The sequence below is a fragment of the Anomaloglossus baeobatrachus genome, chromosome 1 (assembly GCF_048569485.1).
Source record: "Anomaloglossus baeobatrachus isolate aAnoBae1 chromosome 1, aAnoBae1.hap1, whole genome shotgun sequence".
NCBI classification, from domain to species: Eukaryota; Metazoa; Chordata; class Amphibia; order Anura; family Aromobatidae; genus Anomaloglossus; species Anomaloglossus baeobatrachus.
In genome coordinates, this window is record NC_134353.1 from 218,643,796 (window position 1) to 218,661,755 (window position 17,960).

The following is a 17,960-nucleotide window of genomic DNA, read 5'->3' on the forward strand; positions in this document are numbered from 1 at the left end:
CGATTCTCATCCAACAATCAGAAGAAACTAATGCACACAGTGATTTTTCAGATACAGATTTGATCCATAAAAAAAAGTTGCTAAATTGCACTGTCCCATTGAAGAAATATGTCTTTGTCCTCGGACGGAAGATACGCTCATGTGAACTCACTACCAGAGAAAGCTACATGTAAAAAACAAAAAGACACTAAAGAAAAGTTGTAAAGTTTTTTTTAATAATTTGTTACAGACTTTACATTTTAGGAACAACTGGATTTACCTTTCATACATGAATGAACACCCCATAAAACACCACAAAACAGAGTGACTAATTAATTTCCCATTTGATATAATACAGGACAGAGTAGGGGACAGTTTTTGGCCTATATGTACTGTACAAAAAAGGTTTATGCTTTGAATACTGCAATCATGATCAGTTACACTACAATACTACAATCTAAGCTCTAGCAGTATTAATAGGGTTGCCTTTATTTTTTATTCCCTTTACGACCAAGGACTTAACTGTACATCCTCCCAGTGGTTACCGTGGGCTCCGGAGGCGAGCCTGCTGTACACCCCACGCATCTCTGCTGATCCTGCTGATCTGATCAGCAGAGATGTGTGGCTAACAGGCGCAGGTGGATCGGAGATCAACCCATACCTGCTAACTCTTTAGCTTGCGCTGTCAAATACTAACAGCATGATTTAAATGGCCATGGCAGGGATTACGCTGTTCCTTGCCACCATGAATGGCCCTGTGAGTGGCTCAAGGTCAGCTGATGACCCCTGACACTACTGTGACTCACTTCCTGTGAGAGCCAACAGAGGGCCAGCACTCACAGGAAAGCAGCATTTCTCCTCATCAGAGCGCTGCTGCTCTGATCAGGAGAAATGCACAGGCGATCAGACTGTGCCTACATAAAATCCCCTAAGAAGACTAGTAAAATAAATTAAAAAAAAAAAGGTTTTAAAAATTTGAAAAAAATAACCAAACCTAAAAGTTCAAATCACCCCTCATTTCGCCCTATTGAAAAAAACCAAAACAGTTAAATAAATGTACATGGTATCGTCGCGTTCAGAAATGCCCGATCTATCAAAATATAAAATCAATTAATCTTATTGGTATATGGTTTAGCGAGAAAAGAATTCCAAATGCAAAAATTACGTTTTTTGGTCATCGGAAATTTTTTTAAAAATGCAATAATAAGCGATCAAAATGTAGCATCTGCACAAACATTATATAAACATTATATAACTAAAAATGTCAGCTCAAGACACAAAAAATAAGCCATCACTGAGCCGCAGATCCCAAAAAATAAGAACGCTATGGGTCTCGGAAAATGGCACCAAAAGTGCTACACATCTTTTGGACAAACATGTGAATTTGTTTTAAATGCTTAGATAAAAATGAAAGCATACATGTTTGGTATCTACAAACTCATTAGTTAACAACCAAAAAATTAGTGTTGAGCGAGTAGTTAACTATTCATACTCACTATGCTGTTAGCGAGTACTGTCCGCTACTCGCATATTCACTAAAAGTAGTGGGCACAATGTAAGTAAATGGGAAATACTTGTAAAGTAGCGATTAATCCGAAAGCCGTGCTATTCGCTACTTGCACAAAAAGTACGGCTTTTGGGTTACTCATTACTTAGCGAGTATTTCCAATTGACTTACATTGTACCTGCTACTCGTAACGAATATGTGAGTAGCGGGCAGTACTCGTTAACAGCATACCGAGTACAAAGAGTTAACTACTCGTTCAACACTACAAAAAAATCCTAAAATATACACTTTATTAAATATGCTTTAAAAAACAAAAAATAAAGTTAAAAAGGAAGGAAAGCTTTTCTTTAGATGTTATCTTGCAATTAGCAGCCTCAACGCGTTTCTCCTGTGCTTCAGGTTCCTCAGGAGGCTTTAGTGAAGTGTAGATGTCCCACTTCATCTTGGGACATCTACTCGTGTAAAAGACCCCAAAAACAATTGTGCAATTGCACTCTTTTTGCTATTGCACCACACTTGGATTTTTTCTCCCCATTTTCCAGTACACTATATGGTAAAACTAATCATTATATTCAAAAGTACAACTCGTCCCGCAAAAAATAAGCCCTAAAATGGCAAGATTGACTGAAAAATAAAAAAGTTATGGCTCTCGGAAGAGGGGGAAGGAAAAACAAAAATGAAAAAAAAAGGAAAATTGCCCGGGGTGAAGGGGTTAAAACTACATCCTGTCTACATTTCATTGCAGAAACAAGCTCTTCCTATATTTTTTGACAGGAAAAAGCTGTGGAAAGAAGCACAAATCTTCCATGGATAAATACCAGGTTGATGTAAGGTAAAGACACTCACCTAATAGGGTTGTGATGGTCACAACTCCTATAATCATGTAGCAGATATAGCGAACAGCCACAGCCCCGAAAGAGATGATATGTAAACTGTAGAGAGGAGTCACACTATCACCAGGGAATCAAAGTTGATTAACTAATCTATTGTATTATTATTATTATTATTATTATTATTATTAATAACATTAATAATAATAAAATAAATGAATTAATGAACTTTGATTCCCTGGTGATAGCGTGGCATCACCCGACTCCTCTCTACAGTTTATATATTTTTTGGTGGTGACACGAGACAATTATATTTGAAATTCATTGCCTTTAATTTAATGGACAAGGTCTCTCATACCAAGCTGCAATTTTTTTTCAGATTCTGATCAGCACTGTGTCCTGGCAAAGTCAAAACCTCTTTGTTGTGAACACTGCATATTTTTGCTGTTAAGCAGGATGCTTGCTGAAAAAAAGAAAAGTTGCCTCATTCAAAAGGGATCCTTAGTGCAAGGAAGCAAGTTTATTTTTTGTCAATATGGTATTTTTTTTTTGCTTTTTGCATGGTTTAAATTACTTGAATGCATGTGACATCATTTGCTGATATACATGACCAAATAATAACTTTTTGGATTCTTTGTATGTGCATAAATGAGTCAGAATGTAATTCTTCTCCTACTCTACATCCCACATATTTGTAACCACAACCACTAAATTAGAATATCATACTTTGATTAAATCAGACAACTGGCTCCCACTCTTATTTTCTCACCTCAGTGTGTTGTTTTGCCCAAATGGAATAGGTGAGTAGAGTTGTACAGCACAATGGATGTCTACACCATAACTAAATAGAAGTAGGGGTGATCGCCATAAAGAGTTATTAAAAAGGGAGGCTAAATGGATTATCAGGACAAAAGCAGATTTTGTTGTGTTGCATTTATTTTTACTGAATTTTAGGGAAGAAATGTATGTATGAGTCATTGGAACTTATTTTAATTAGTTGTAAATGCTCACCTGCAGGGAGTGGTTATATAAACCCAAAATTAGAAGATTCGACCATAAATTAATAAAACAATATCCTATCGGGATATACCAACTGATAAGTATTACAAATTATCCCAATAAACTATAGACTCATAAAAATTGTTTTTATTGATAATGATTTAAAAAACATAAACACAGACAAGATTAAAATATTAATAAAGTTAGAAGGCAGGGGGAGCAGGTCACACACCAAGGATATAAGAGTATATGCCATAAAAATTTATTTGCAATTAAATTACTAAGTTCTGGCACTACAAATCACAGAACACACCATTATATAGTCTAATTACATGGAGGCATTAAAGCAAAGATACATTATATATTTATCTTCTTAAAGGTAAAATACCAACACTAGTCATATATATATATATAGATGCCTTACTGAAGTGTAATCAAATGCTCAATACCAGACTCCTGCCATACTCATGGTGTGACACCGCTCCCCCGCCAGCCACTCCAACACGTGTTTCACACCGCTTCCTCAGGGAGTGGTTATAACCTGATTCTGACCACCCCTTGTTCACTCAGACCTGTAGAAGCACAGTTGCGCAATACAGTCCATCGTCTGATTGAATCTACACTTGTCTGCACTTTGTCCCCCTCCCCTCACTCCTGCCTTTGCCTCCATTGAGAGGTAAATTTTAATATGTTGCAATAAAATATTTTATTCACTCTAAGTGAGTGTCGTGGATTTTCTTCTGTGCAGAAATAGGGGTGAGTAACACTTGCTATAAACAGTGCACTGTCCAAGACTATATTAAGGACTAGAGAGGTGCAAACCAACAAGGTGTTGCCCCATGTAAGGACATTTACATTCAGCAAGAGCATTAAGAGACTCTGTAACTATCAACCTTGTTTCAGTTTCATGAGATACTTGTCTCCAGTGTATTCTTTCTTTCAATCATTAGTGGAGACACCAGAGACTGAGTCTTTACTATTAAAGGTAATTGTATCCTAATAGTTATAAAAAGTGGCACATAACCAAAAACCCTTCAAAATCCTATGTCCCCAGATCTTCTCTAAACATCGTATAACAACTGTGGCAGAAGAACCAAAAATATAATCAATTTATTTCCCATCAGGCACTAATTGCTTCCCATATTTTCCTAAGAAAATCTCTTTGGTGTCTGCCATTACTTTTATTTTGTTCCAAACAACTTTAAAACTACTCTGACTCTGTGAATAACAATATTTTACATACTGTATGAAATAGGGAAAGCACAAATAATCTAAGGTGAAAATTATATTATTCTGCATATGCATTTGATTGATACTCAGCAACATTGAGCGTATATGAATTATACAATTTGATACAAATATATTGACTAAAACTATGTTTGTTCTTGGGCTTTATTTTGGGGAATGTTAAAAAAAATTCATTATCAAGTGGATCTTGGAGGTAAATTATATGTTTCAGCCATTTGTATTGACAGTGGATCACAGTCATGCCGGCGTCACACAGGACGATATATCGTGCGATCGCATGAGCGATTGCACCCACCCCGGTCGTTTGTGCGTCACGGGAAATTCATTGCCCGTGGCGCACAAAGTCGGTAACAGCCGTCACACGTACTTACCTCCCGCATGACCTTGCTGTGGGCGGCGAACATCCTCTTCCTGAAGGGGGAGGGACGTTCGACGTCACAGCGACGTCACAAAGCCGCCGGAAAATAGAAGCTGAGGGGCGGAGATGAGCGGGACATAACATCCCGCCCACCTCCTTCCTTCCGCATTGTCGGCGGACGCAGGTAAGCTGTGTTTGTCATTCCAGGGGTCTCACACGGAGCGACGTGTGCTGCCTCGGGAAGGATGAACAATCGCAGCACAGAAACGTGTCAACGAGCAACAATAAGGTGAGTATTTTTGCTCATTCACAGTCGTTCGGAGATGTCACACGGTACGACATCTCAAACTATGTCGGATGTGCATCACGAATTCCTCGACCACGCCGACATATCGCACGATATATCGTACCGTGTGATGCCGGCATCAGAATATTTAATAGATCTAATGAAAAAGCCAATAGTTGTTTTGACCAACAAATGGTTCACTAATATAATAATTCTTGAATATATTTTATGTATATGTAAAAAAGGAAATATTTCTCCATTTGATGTTATGTTCTCCAAACATCTAACAACCTGTAAAGTCGACTAAAAAGTAAGGCAAAATGGAAGCAAAAAAGATGTGGCCACTTTTCTTTTTAAATCCTTTTCAATATTCTTTGTCCATACATTTCCATGCCAACCTAAGAAAAAACAAAGGAAGAATAATAGATTTTCATTCAATTTGATTGCTAAAACTTTGTAAACAACTGATAAGTTGACCCAAACTTTCCCCCATAACTAGTATAATTGAGAATTGTTATTTTTTTTCTTAAAGAGTTATACCCAAGTACCGGTCTATCCACATGATGTGAAAAAAATTAACCATTAGTGTAAGCTGTGTGTGGAGACTAGCGGTGCACACAGCGATGACGTCATCGCAGTGCGCACGTGTCCACACACAGTCACGACCGGCACAGACAGGAGGACGAGCGATGCTTCAGGGATCATGGCCGGCTCCACACAGGTCAACGGTGCTGCTGCTGGCACAGACGGGAGGAGGAGCGAGGAAAGGTGCGTATGAACATTTATTTTTTGTGTGCCACAGGATGCGGACTTATAGCAGGATGGGGTATATAGCAGGATGGGGGTATATAGCAGGATGGTGATATACACCAGTATGGGGTATATAGCAGGATGTGGCCATACACCAGGATGGGGTATATAGAAGGATGCGGCCATATGCCAGAATGGGGTATATAGCAGGATCGGGGTACATAAGTTGGATGGGGGTATATGAGCAGGATGGGGTATATAGCACGATGCGGCCATACACCAGGATGGGGTATATAGCAGGATGCGGCCATATGCCAGGATGGGGTATATAGCAGGATGGGAGCACATACCAGGATGGCAGTATATAGCAGGATGGGGGCTATACCAGGATGAGGGACATATATATACAAGGCAGGAGGATCATATAAAAGGCAGGAGGATCATTACCAGAGGTACCTTAGTAGAGAATTTGGGGACATTACTCCAATAACAGTGTCAGCAGCAGATCCTCGCCCCATAACAGTGTGTCATGACCACAGTTTTTGCTTAAAATTTTATTTTCCTCCTCTAAAACCAGGGTGTGTCTTATGGTCCAAAAAGTACGGTAAGTAAAAAGCATAATAAGAAAAAAAATCAAGATGCCAGAATTGTATTTTTGGTCACTGCAACATTACAATAAAATGCAATAAGAGAAGATCAAAACATTGCACCTAAACTAAATATGGTATAATTAAAAGTATCAACACAAAAATTAAGCCATCACACTTTTTTTTTTCTTTTTTACAAATTTCTGAAATATATGTGGTCTGAACCCTTAATGACCTATGTTGTATTTTAGTCTCAGGAGCTGAAGCTGCTTCATACCAGGCAGATGCAGGCTGTTTTACATAGCCAGTATCTGCCTATAACTACAGTTAATTCCAAGAATTTTGAAACTGACACAAAGATTGTTTTTCTCAGAGTTTGTTGCTCTCATTTTTATACTGACAATTTGCATTAAATCTAGATAATTATGAAGCGTGATTAGATGCATTGCAAAAAATTGTTCAAAATTGAGCAAAGTCATTCCTTTCCATGAAAATAAACTGAATCTCAAAAGCACCAATTCCACTGAACTTCTGCATTTCCACAAAATGATCTGCTTATATAATTTCAGTTATCTTGTTACCTCAGAAGAAAGTGTTGATGAAGACAAGACAGCTGATATCAGCCGTGTCATGTTAATAAAAATATGCGCAAATTGCATCTGCACAAACAGTGAGGCGGGGGCGTAAGAAAGCTGGCCTTGTGTTAAGAAGTGTCATAGAGAAGCCACTTCTTTCCAAGAAAAACATCAAGGACAGATTGACCTTCTTCAAGAAGAAGCAGGGATTGGACTGTAGAGAACGGGAGTAAAGTTATTTTTTTTCGGATTAACTTTTTCATACTGTTTGGGACATCTGGAAAAATGATTATCCAGAGAAGAAAAGGTGAGGGCTACCATGAGTCCTGTATAATACAAAAAATAAAACATCCTTAGAACATTCATGTGTTGGTTTGCTTTTCATCCAAGGGAATGGGCTCACTCACACTTTTGGTTAAAGATCTATTCTAAATCTTGAATGTTGTGTCCTACTTATTCATTCTAATGAATGTGCCGAAGACCTGCTGAGTGCAAGACTCAGTAATCTCCGTCAGTCCCATTAAGAATGAATGGAGCAGCAATGCTCATAATTGATCCATGCTCCATTGAGCAGGTGTTTTCAGAACCCCATGTCATTGCATTAGCTGGGGCCCTAGTGAACCCTTTCAATATGTCGAGTGTCGTTTAAACTTATTCCCAGACAAGTCCATTGAATGTTAAAAGTATTGTAATCTGAGGCATTTTAATTTGAAGGACCATTATAGTTTAAAGACCTCTCTATAAAAGGAGCAAAGTTGACCAAACCCAATAATTTAATTATGACTAAACTACTGTCTAAAAGGAATATTCTCAAGTTTGGGAATAACTTTGCGATCCCTGTTGGCCTAACCACTGAGACCGCCACCGACCTAGAGAACTGGGACTGTGAAGGGACCTATGTGAAAGGAGCAGTAAGGGCAGTATGTACACTGGCGGTATGCAGTATGTACATACGGGCGGTATGTACACTGCCACTTCATTCATTCTAATGGTAATCCCAAAGAGCAGCCAAGTGCAGCACCAGGCTATATCTAGCGGTCCCATTAAGCCATCTTTGTCCCCCAAAGAAGCTTAGCTACAGTCTGAGCTTCTTAGGAGAACTGGTAGTATTGTAGTATAAAGTAGGAGCAATCGAATGACAGATCCCTAAGGGATCTAAAAAAACCCTAAAGTAAAAATAAAAAAAAGTTTTAAAAAAGTAAAAGATATTCAAATTTGAATCAATATCCTATATAAAATTTGCACATTGGCACTAGATGATATAAAATTAATATATGTTTATTAGATTATAAAAAACAAAAATTTAAAAAGCCAAAGACCATAACAACTTTAAAAAGAGGGAAAAAGCCATCACATGGCACCACAACTCAGTAAGTAGGCAGACAGTATATAAATATATAACTCCTAAACATAATTCCCAATATATAATATATAATATGGAATTAATATGTCCCATTACACACCCACAGAGTCCGACAGTTAAATTAATGAAAATCCATAATTTTCCGTTATTTTATGCATAAATATTAAAATAGTTAAAATTTTAATAAAATTATTTATTTTGTTTATGATTTTAATCATAATATTTGTTATCCTTTTTTTCCGTTTTTTTCAAAGTGTTTGCATGTTAAAACTTTATTTAGTAGTGTATTTGTATTCAAAACGCAACTGACTTAGGCTATGTGCGCACGTTGTGTATTTTCATGCAATTATGCTGCGATCTGCACCGCAGCTTAACTGCATGCGTCCTGCGTCCCCAGCACAATCTATTCTGTTTTAGAACACAGCGTTTCGGCTGCTGCCAAGACGCTGCTTTCTAAAAAAGCAACATGTCACTTCTTTTATGCGTTTTGGTTGCAATGTCGGTCTCTCTCTCTGTCTGTCGGTCTCTCTGTCTCCCTGTCGGTCGGTCTTTCTCTCTGTCAGTCTATCCCTCTCCCCACTCTCTCATACAGTCAGACACGACAGACAGACAGACAGACAGTCAGGTTGCAGTCAGACACGCCCCCACGCTGAGTGACAGATGTCTCACTGCAACCAATCACAGCCGCCGATGGGCGGGTCTATGTAGTGCAGTAAAATAAATAATTTAAAAAAAACGGCATGCGGTCCCCCCCCAATTTTGATACCAGCCAAGATAAAGCCATATGGCTGAAGGCTGGTATTCTCAGGATGCGGAGCCCCACTTTATGGGGAGCCCCCCAGCCTAAAAATATCAGCCAGCAGCCGCCCGGAATTGCCGCATCGATTATATGCGACAGTCCCGGGACTCTACCCGGCTCATCCAGAATGGTCCTGGTGCGGTGGCAATCTGGGTAATAAAGAGGTAATGGCAGCCCATAGCTGCCACTAAGTCCTACGTTAATCATTGCAGGCGTCTATGAGACACCCGCAATGATTAACCTGTAAGTGAAAGTAAATAAACACAAACAACCGAAAAATCCTTTATTTGAAATAAAAGACAAAAAAACCACACCCTCTTTCACCAGTTTATTAAAATCCCCAAATACCCCTCCAGGTCCGACGTAATCCTCACGAGATCCTGCGACGCATCCAGCTCTGCTACATAAAGCGGACAGGAGCGGCAGTAGAACACCACTGCTCACTGTGAGATCCATGCAGGAACTGAAGTGAGCCGCACTGTCAGCGGAGACGGTACTCAGGTTACCCACGGCCACAGGTCTCGGGGTGGAGGACTCTAGCCGGCCGCGGGTAACCTGAGTGATGGCACCAGTAATCGCGTGGCTCACTGCAGTCACTCAGGAGATTTGCGGTCACTGGTGAGTCATTCACCTGTGATCGCAAATCAAGCCGCAGCACACGCACAGAAATTATAATGAAGTCGGGTGAAGTTCATCAGAGTTCATTCTGATCGCGCGGGTGTCTCCCGCAGCCAGCCATGCTCTTTTTGACAGTGCGGTCCCACTCGGCTCTGCTGCAAGTCTATGGGGATGCAGCAGAGCGGAGTGGGACCGCACTGTCAAAAATGTGCATTTCTGGAAGCAGGAATTCTGCAGTCACAATGTGTCTCAGAATGCAGCTTTTCGGCTGCGTTCTGAGGCGCACATGCAGTGACTTAAACTCTGCGTAATAGAACGCAACGTGCGCACATAGCCTAAAAGCAATGAAAAAGCATGTAAATCGCGGTAAAACATGGCTAAAACGCAGTAAAAACGCAAGCGTATTTATAGCGTTTTTGTGGTCAACACCAAATTTGACAAAGACAATTTCTGCCAGAGGATGCATTTAGAACTGCAACTACCTCAACGCAAAGTGCGCACATAGCCTAAGGCTGAGACCGCACTTTGCGTCGTTCTAGGTGCAGTTCTAAACGCACGTTTTTGCCTTAATTGATTTGGCCAAAGTTGTCTTTTCCAGAAATTTAGCGCTAAAAATGCATGCGTATTTACCGCATTTTAGATGCGTTTTCAGTGCTTTTTCACCTGCGTTTTGACAGATGCGTTTTGAACTTTGAAACACTGCTAAATAAAGTGTAAACAGTCAAACAGAATGAAAAAAGAGGAAAAAAAACAATACATATATATTTTGAGATTTAATAATGAAAAAGGTTATATTTCATGAAATTATAGCGGTTTTATAATATTTAATGCTCAAATAGCAATAAAATCATAATTTTCTTAAATTTAATTGTCGGACTATGTGTGTGTGTGTAAAGGGACATATTATTCCATTAATTTTATGTTAGAAAAGCATACGTTTTGTTTGTCCAAAAGGCATGTTTTCTGCACCAAAAAAGCAGGTAAAACACAGGAATTTTGAAGTTTCTTGGTTTTTGCCATTTCTCGTTGACTTCAATGTTAGCAAAACGCACCCAAAATGGCAAAAACAATTGACATGCTGCTTCTTTGAACGCATGGTTTTTGCCACAAAATATGCAAATTTTAAGCTGCGTTTTGAAATGCAAAGTGCGGTCGGAAAAATCAAATTTGCGATTGATTTAGCTGGGAAATGAAAACGCAAGGATTATGGCAGAAAAAAGGTGCTTCTCCAAACGCAACCAAAAAGCACCTGAAACGCAGGTGGAAACGCAAAGTGCGGTCTCAGCCTTAAGCGAGCTTTACACGCTACGACATCACTCAAGTGATCTTGTTGGGGTCACAGATTTTGTGCCACACATCCGGTCGCTTTAGCGATGCCGTTGCGTGTGACACCTATGAGCGATTTTCCATCGTCACAAAAACGTGCAAAATCGCTCATCGGTGACATGGGGGTCCATTCTCAAATATCGTTACTGCAGCAGTAATGAAGTTGTTCCTCATTCCTGCGGCAGCACACATCGCTCCGTGTGACACCGCAGGAACAAGGAACTTCACCTTACCTGCGTCCCGGCCACAATGCGGAAGGAAGGAGGTGGGCGGGATGTTACGTCCCGCTCATCTCCGCCCCTCCGCTTCCATTGGGCGGCGGTTCGCCGGTCACAGCGACGTTGCAGGAAAGGTAAGTCCGTGTGATGGGTCCCGGCGATGTTGTGCGACACGGGCAGCGATTGGCCCGTGTCGCACAACCGATGGGGGCGGGTACGCACGCTGGCGATATCGGTACCGATATCCCAGTGTGTAAAGCGGCCTTAATAGTCAGCTTCAAGAAATCTTGAAAACATTGAGGAATGAAAACACAAATATGTAGATTTTTTTTAACACTAGGTTGGATAAAGTGATTTTTTTTTCTTTTATTACAGAGGATTTGTTTCTCTTACTTTATTCCTTAGGGTATGTGCGCACTAGGCGTTTTTTCCACGCTGCATTTTTATGTGCGTTTTTGTCTCAAAAAACATACCCGCATGCTTTTTTACCGCGTTTTGGTGCGTTTTTTGCTGCGTTTTTGCTCACTATGTTTTTAATCTGTGAACAATGCCATTAAAGATTGTTGATGAAAAAAAAAAAAAAAAAAAAGTCTGATGTCATTTCCTTCTTCAATATGTTCTTCATTGTATGCAGGAGAGCAGACAGCAGCTGCAGAACTAGTGTATGCAGGAGAGCAGACAGCAGCTGCAGAACTACAAGGATCAGCATTCTCCATCCAGGACTGTATGCAGGAGGTTTTTGCCCAAAAAAAAAAAAATGACATAGGCTTCGCTATATTTTTGTATGCTAGCCAGGTACAGCAGGCAGGTACAGGCTGCCCCCAACCCCCAGCTGCCTATTTGTACCCGTCTGGCAATCAAAATATAGGGAAGCCCTTTTTTTTTTTTTTTTTTTATTTCATGAATTTCAAGAAATAATTAAAAATAAAAATGACATAGGCTTCGCCCATTTTTTGAGTCCAGCCAGATACAACTAGGCAGCTGGGGATTGGAATCCGCAGTAAAGAGTGCCCAAGCCCTCTGGGCACCCCTGCTGCGAATTGCAGTCCGCAGCCACCCCAGAAAATGGCGCTTTCATAGAAGCGCCATCTTCTGGCGCTGTATCCAACTCTTCCAGCTGCCCTGATGCCGGGTGGCTCGCTGGGTAATAATGGGGTTAGGGCTAGCTGTATATTATCAGCTGGCCCTAAGCCCGAAATTCATGGTGTCACGCCAATATTAGACATGGCCACCATGAATTTCTAGTACAGATAAAAAAAACACAACACAGAAAAATATTTTTATGATAAATAAAACACAATTAGTGACTCCATCTTTATTGAAATAAAGAACCCCCCTCCGCAGTAATACTGGGTCAAGGGTCAAGGGTCCCGCGCCGTCCAATCTGGATCCAATATCATCTAATCGGTTTGCTGGAAGGAAAAGCGATCAGCTGATGTGTCAGGATCAAGGACGTGAATCACATCACACAGCAGCTGATTGTATAAAAGCCGATTATACGATCAGCTGATGCATCAGTAGAAAAAAAATAAATAAATACTGAGTCACGTCCGTGCTGATGACCGGCAGCTCCTGGAGCGATCGGATGGGAGTCTGATCCTGTCCCATCGCTGTAGGAGCTGCCGGTAATCAGCTGATGAAGTCTCCTGGCGGCAGGATCAGCTGATAAGTTAAGCCGGCCGGGCGCTAAAAAGCCGGCGACACCGCGAGAATTACGATCAGCTGACACGTTAGGTGACCACATCAGGTCCTGCATCCATCGGACGTGCCCGGGGAGACTGCACACAGCCGGAGCGGCGGTACCGGGAGAGGAGCTGGGAGCGGACATGGCACCGGGAGTCTGAAGACAGGCGAGTATGACATTTTTTCTACTGTTCACTTTTGTTTTCGCCTCTGCCTCCACCTCCCGCCCAGACATGACGCCGCATGGGAGCTGACATGGCACCGGGCGGGTTGTGGAAGCAGCGGTGACGGTACCGGGAGGATTCATGTTTCTGTGTTTACCAACAGAAGGAATCCTCTTCCTGTACATGTCACTTTAGAACCCACCCCTTGCGTTTATAGCTGCGTTTTTAGTCATAGAAATGCAGCTATATGCGTTTTTTATTGCGTTTTTGAACATCTCATTGAACTCAATGGGTGAAAAACGCAGTGAAAAATGCAGAAATAATTGACATGCTGCGTTCTTGTGGTCACCAGCTGTGTGCGGACAGCACTTATGAAAACCCATAGACATTGCTGGGGAAGCAATGTCACTGCGTTTTCAGCACAAAAACGCGGTAAAAAACACCGCTAAAAACGCAGCAAAAACGCCTAGTGCGCACAAGGCCTTATGCACCCATGAGAATGCTGGGGTATTTTTTCGATTTTTTTTTTTTTTCCCAGAGATAGACTTTTTGGTTAGGGCAAATTTTTATGGTCTTTTTTGGTATTGCTCAGAGAATTCACTGGGGACTTGTCTTTAGGCTGCTCTACATAGTTACAAAATCTGCAAAATTTGTGCACATTACCCCCTTATAAAGAACAGAAAAATTAGCACTACAAAAAAAATTGTGTATCTCTAGATCTGTAAAGCAGATTGGGAAAATGACCCATAATAACAGAATAAAACAAAGTGGAATAAAACAAGAGACAAGTCACTTTTGACCTGGTGACAAGTACTTTTTAAGGCTATGTGCGCATGTTGCGTAGTGTCCATGCTGAAAATTCTGCAGCAATTTGGCCATTCAAATCGCTGAAGAAACACTGCATAATGGCTGCAGTGTGTCTGTAGAGTAAAGGCCAATTTACACACAGAGATAAATCTGCGGCAGATCTGTGGTTGCAGTGAAATTGTGGACAATCAGTGCCAGGTTTGTAGCTGTGTACAAATGAAACAATATGTCCATGATTTCACTGCAACCACAGATCTGCCAAAGATTTATCTCTGTGTGTGACAGGGCCTTTAGGCTATGTGTCCACGTTGCTTTTTACCTGCTTTTTACCTGCTTTTTTGCTGCTTTTTTAACTGCAGCGTTTAATGCCGAAATGGATGTGTTCTGCTTTTCAAGCAAAGTCTATGTGAATTTGGGTTTCTTGTGCCCACTATGCAGTTCAAACTGCAGCCTTTTTCTGGCAGAAATTTGGGCAAAAACTCTGCTTTGCAGTTCAAAACGCAAATGGCAAAAACAATTGACATGTCAATTGTTTTTGCCATTTGGGTTTTGCACTGCAAAGCTTAGTTTTTGTCCAAAGTTCTGCCTGAAAAAGGCTGCAGTTTGAACTGCATAGTGGGCACAAGAAACCCAAATTCCCATAGACTTTGCTTGAAAAGCAGAACACATCCATTTCGGCATTAAACGCTGCAGTTAAAAAAGCAGCAAAAATGCAGGTAAAAAGCAGGTAAAAAGCAACGTGGACACATAGCCTAAATGCCGATTTCACGTGCTCTGGATGTTGCCTCTCCCATAGACAGAGTGGGAGCAGCATCCAGAGCGCACAAAATAAGTGATGTTACTTTTTTGAGCGCAGCGATTTGGATCAAAATTTCAGCATGCAAATCGCTGCACTCAAAAAAGCATCTTGCAGATGGATTATGCACAATCTTCATAGATTGTGCTGAAGACGCAGGATGCATGCGTTTACGTTGCAGTGTAATATGCAGCGTAAACACATTAAATTATGCAACGTGCACATATAGCCTTATGCTGGCATATTTGGACTATCTGAATATCAGAGTTGACATTGATTATCAACAAAAATGCCCCATCGTCTACATTCTAACATAATACATTTGTAGGTAATTGTCACGCTCCCCGGGTCCCCTGCCCTGCTCCCCGGCTCACCTGCCACGCTTCCCGGCGTCTCTGCTTCTCTCCCCGGTCCCCAGCCTCCGTTGCCCGCGGTCTCCAGGCGTCCCGGTCCCCGCTCCCGGCGTCCGTCGGTTACACAGCCCCAGCCCGGCTCTCCTGCTTCTTCCTCACCGCTCCCTGCCCTGGCTTCTGGCACCCGGGCCGCGCGCATGCGCATTAGGGCGCGCGCACGGTCATTGACCCTTTCTTAAAGGGCCAGCGTCCACCAACAGGAAATTAAGCACACAGGTACAGGGTATAAAGGGGATTAGTGTCCAAGTGGGCGGGGCCTGTTCTTCGTGTTTCCCAAGCTAGGAGTCAGGTCTCCTTGTGTTCCTGTGAGATACTCACCTCTCTCTCTTCTAGAGCCGTTCCTGCCTCGCCATCCGGTCCAGCCGATTCCCGAACCCCGAACGCGGACTATCTGCCATCCTGTCAGTCCGCACCACCTCTGATCCCTGCGGTGACCCATCCTCTCGCTCCATCGGTTCCGGACTCCGCCTGACAACATCTCGGCCTCCGAACCTGAGCTCCGTTACCCGGACTGCCATCTCTGACTCCGTGGTCCCAGGGACTTCACCGTTCTACTCTCATACACGGACTGTCCTACTACCCGTAGTGCTCCGGCTACCGGACCCCTTGCCTTCATCAAGGAGTTCGGCCCAGTGGATCCACCTCCTGGGTCTGCCCGTCCACCTGGCCCTAACAGTAAGAACAGGCCATGGATCCCGCCCAAGCACTAGCAGCCTTGCATGAGGAACTTACACACCAGCGTGAGACCCAGACCCGCATGCTGCAATTCATGTCTTCTGTGGACGCCCGCCTGAACACGCTACAAGCGTCAGTTGCATCTTCAGCTTCTCAGGAGTCCACTAGGCAATCCACGGCTCCAGCTCCCGTGGCAGTCTCTCCGGATGCTTCCAGACTTCGTTTGGCCTCACCACCCCGGTACGCCGGAGATCCCAAGACCTGCAGGGGATTTATAAACCAATGCTCCCTCCATTTCACACAGCTGCCGCATTTGTTTGCCTCCGACCAAGCCAAGGTCGCATTCATCATGTCCCATCTAGAGGGCGAGGCACTGGCGTGGATGAACCCCTTGTGGGAAAAGGAGGATCCTGTGACCACGAACATCCAGGAGTTCCTGCAGGCATTTCGTGGCACCTTCGACGAGCCCGGACGCGCCTCCGCGTCTGCATCGTCTCTTCTCCGGTTACGTCAGGGGACTCTGACGGTGGGTCAATACATAGTTTCATAGTTTCATAGTTTTTAAGGTTGAAGGGAAACTCTAAGTCTATCTAGTTCAACCTGTAGCCTAACATGTTGATCCAGAGGAAGGCAAAAAAACCCCAAATGTGTCAAATAAGCTCCAATGGGGAAAAAAATTCCTTCCTGACTCCACATACGGCAATCAGACTAGTTCCCTGGATCAACACCCTGTCATAAAATCTAATATACATAACTGGTAATATTAAATTTTTCAAGAAAGGCATCCAGGCTCTGCTTAAATGTTAGTAGTGAATCACTCATTACAACATCATACGGCAGAGAGCTCCATAGTCTCACTGCTCGTACAGTAAAGAATCCTCATCTGTGATTATGATTAAACATTCTTTCCTCAAGACTTAGCGGATGCCCCCTGTTCCAGTCGCAGGCCTAGGTGTAAAGAGATCTTTGGAAACGTCTCTGTACTGTCCCCTCATATATTTATACATTGTGATTAGATCCCCCTAAGCCTTTGTTTTTCCTAACTAACTAACCCCAAGTTTAATAACCTGTCTTGGTATTGCAGCCCCCCCCATTCCTCTAATAATCTAGGTTGCTCTTCTATCTACCTGTAAGATTATGCTATTTATAACCTTCTATACTTTTGCTAACAAGAAATGCATCCATTCCTCTCTTAAATTCATTCAGTGAGTTGGCCATCACTACTTCCTCAGGAAGAGAGTTCCAGAGCCTCACTGCTCTTACCGTGAAGAACCCTCTTCTATGCTGATGTAGGAATTTTCTTTCCTCCAATCGAAAAGAATGCCCCCTTGTTCTTGTCATAGTCCTTGGTACAAACAGATCATGGGAGAGATCTCTATATGGCCCTCTGATATATTTGTACATATTTATTAGGTCTCCCCTAAGTCTTCTCTTTTCTAGAGTAAATAGACCTAATTTTGATAACCTTTCCGTGTATTGTAATGCACCCATTCCATTTATTATTTTAGTAGCCCGCCTCTGAACCCTTTCAAGTTCAGTAATGTCTTTCTTCAGCACCGGCGCCCAAAATTGCACACAATACTCCAAGTGTGGTCTGACTAGTGATTTGTACAGAGGGAGAATGATGTTTTCATCTCGTGCCCCCAGACCTCTTCTAATGCATCCCATCACCCTATTTGCTTTGGTGGCTGCTGCCTGACACTGGGCACTCCAATTTAGATTCTTATTCACTAAGATGCCTAAGTCTTTTTCCATGTCTGATTTCCCCAGCAGTTTCCCATTTAGTAAGTAATCGTAGCATATGTTTCTCCTTCCCATGTGCATAACCTTACACTTATCTGTGTTAAACATCATTTGCCATTTTTCAGCCCAATTCTCCAATTTACTCAAATCCATCTGTAGTTGCAAACTGTCCTCCTTTGTGTTAACTACCTTACATAGTTTTGTATCATCTGCAAATACTGATATTTTACTCTGTA

At 42.1% G+C, this 17,960-nt stretch overlaps 1 protein-coding gene across 4 annotated transcripts in view; it reads right to left on the reverse strand.

Annotated features, from left to right (window-relative positions):
• Positions 1-1,715: 1,715 nt before the first annotated feature.
• LOC142310594 (uncharacterized) overlaps positions 1,716-17,960 on the reverse strand; it is a 200,356-nt gene continuing 184,111 nt past the window's right edge. For all 4 annotated transcript variants that reach the window (XM_075348136.1, XM_075348127.1, XM_075348121.1 and 1 more), the window contains one exon: positions 1,716-5,605. The gene's annotated coding sequence lies outside the window, so the exon portion shown is untranslated. The remainder of the gene's footprint in view (positions 5,606-17,960) is intronic.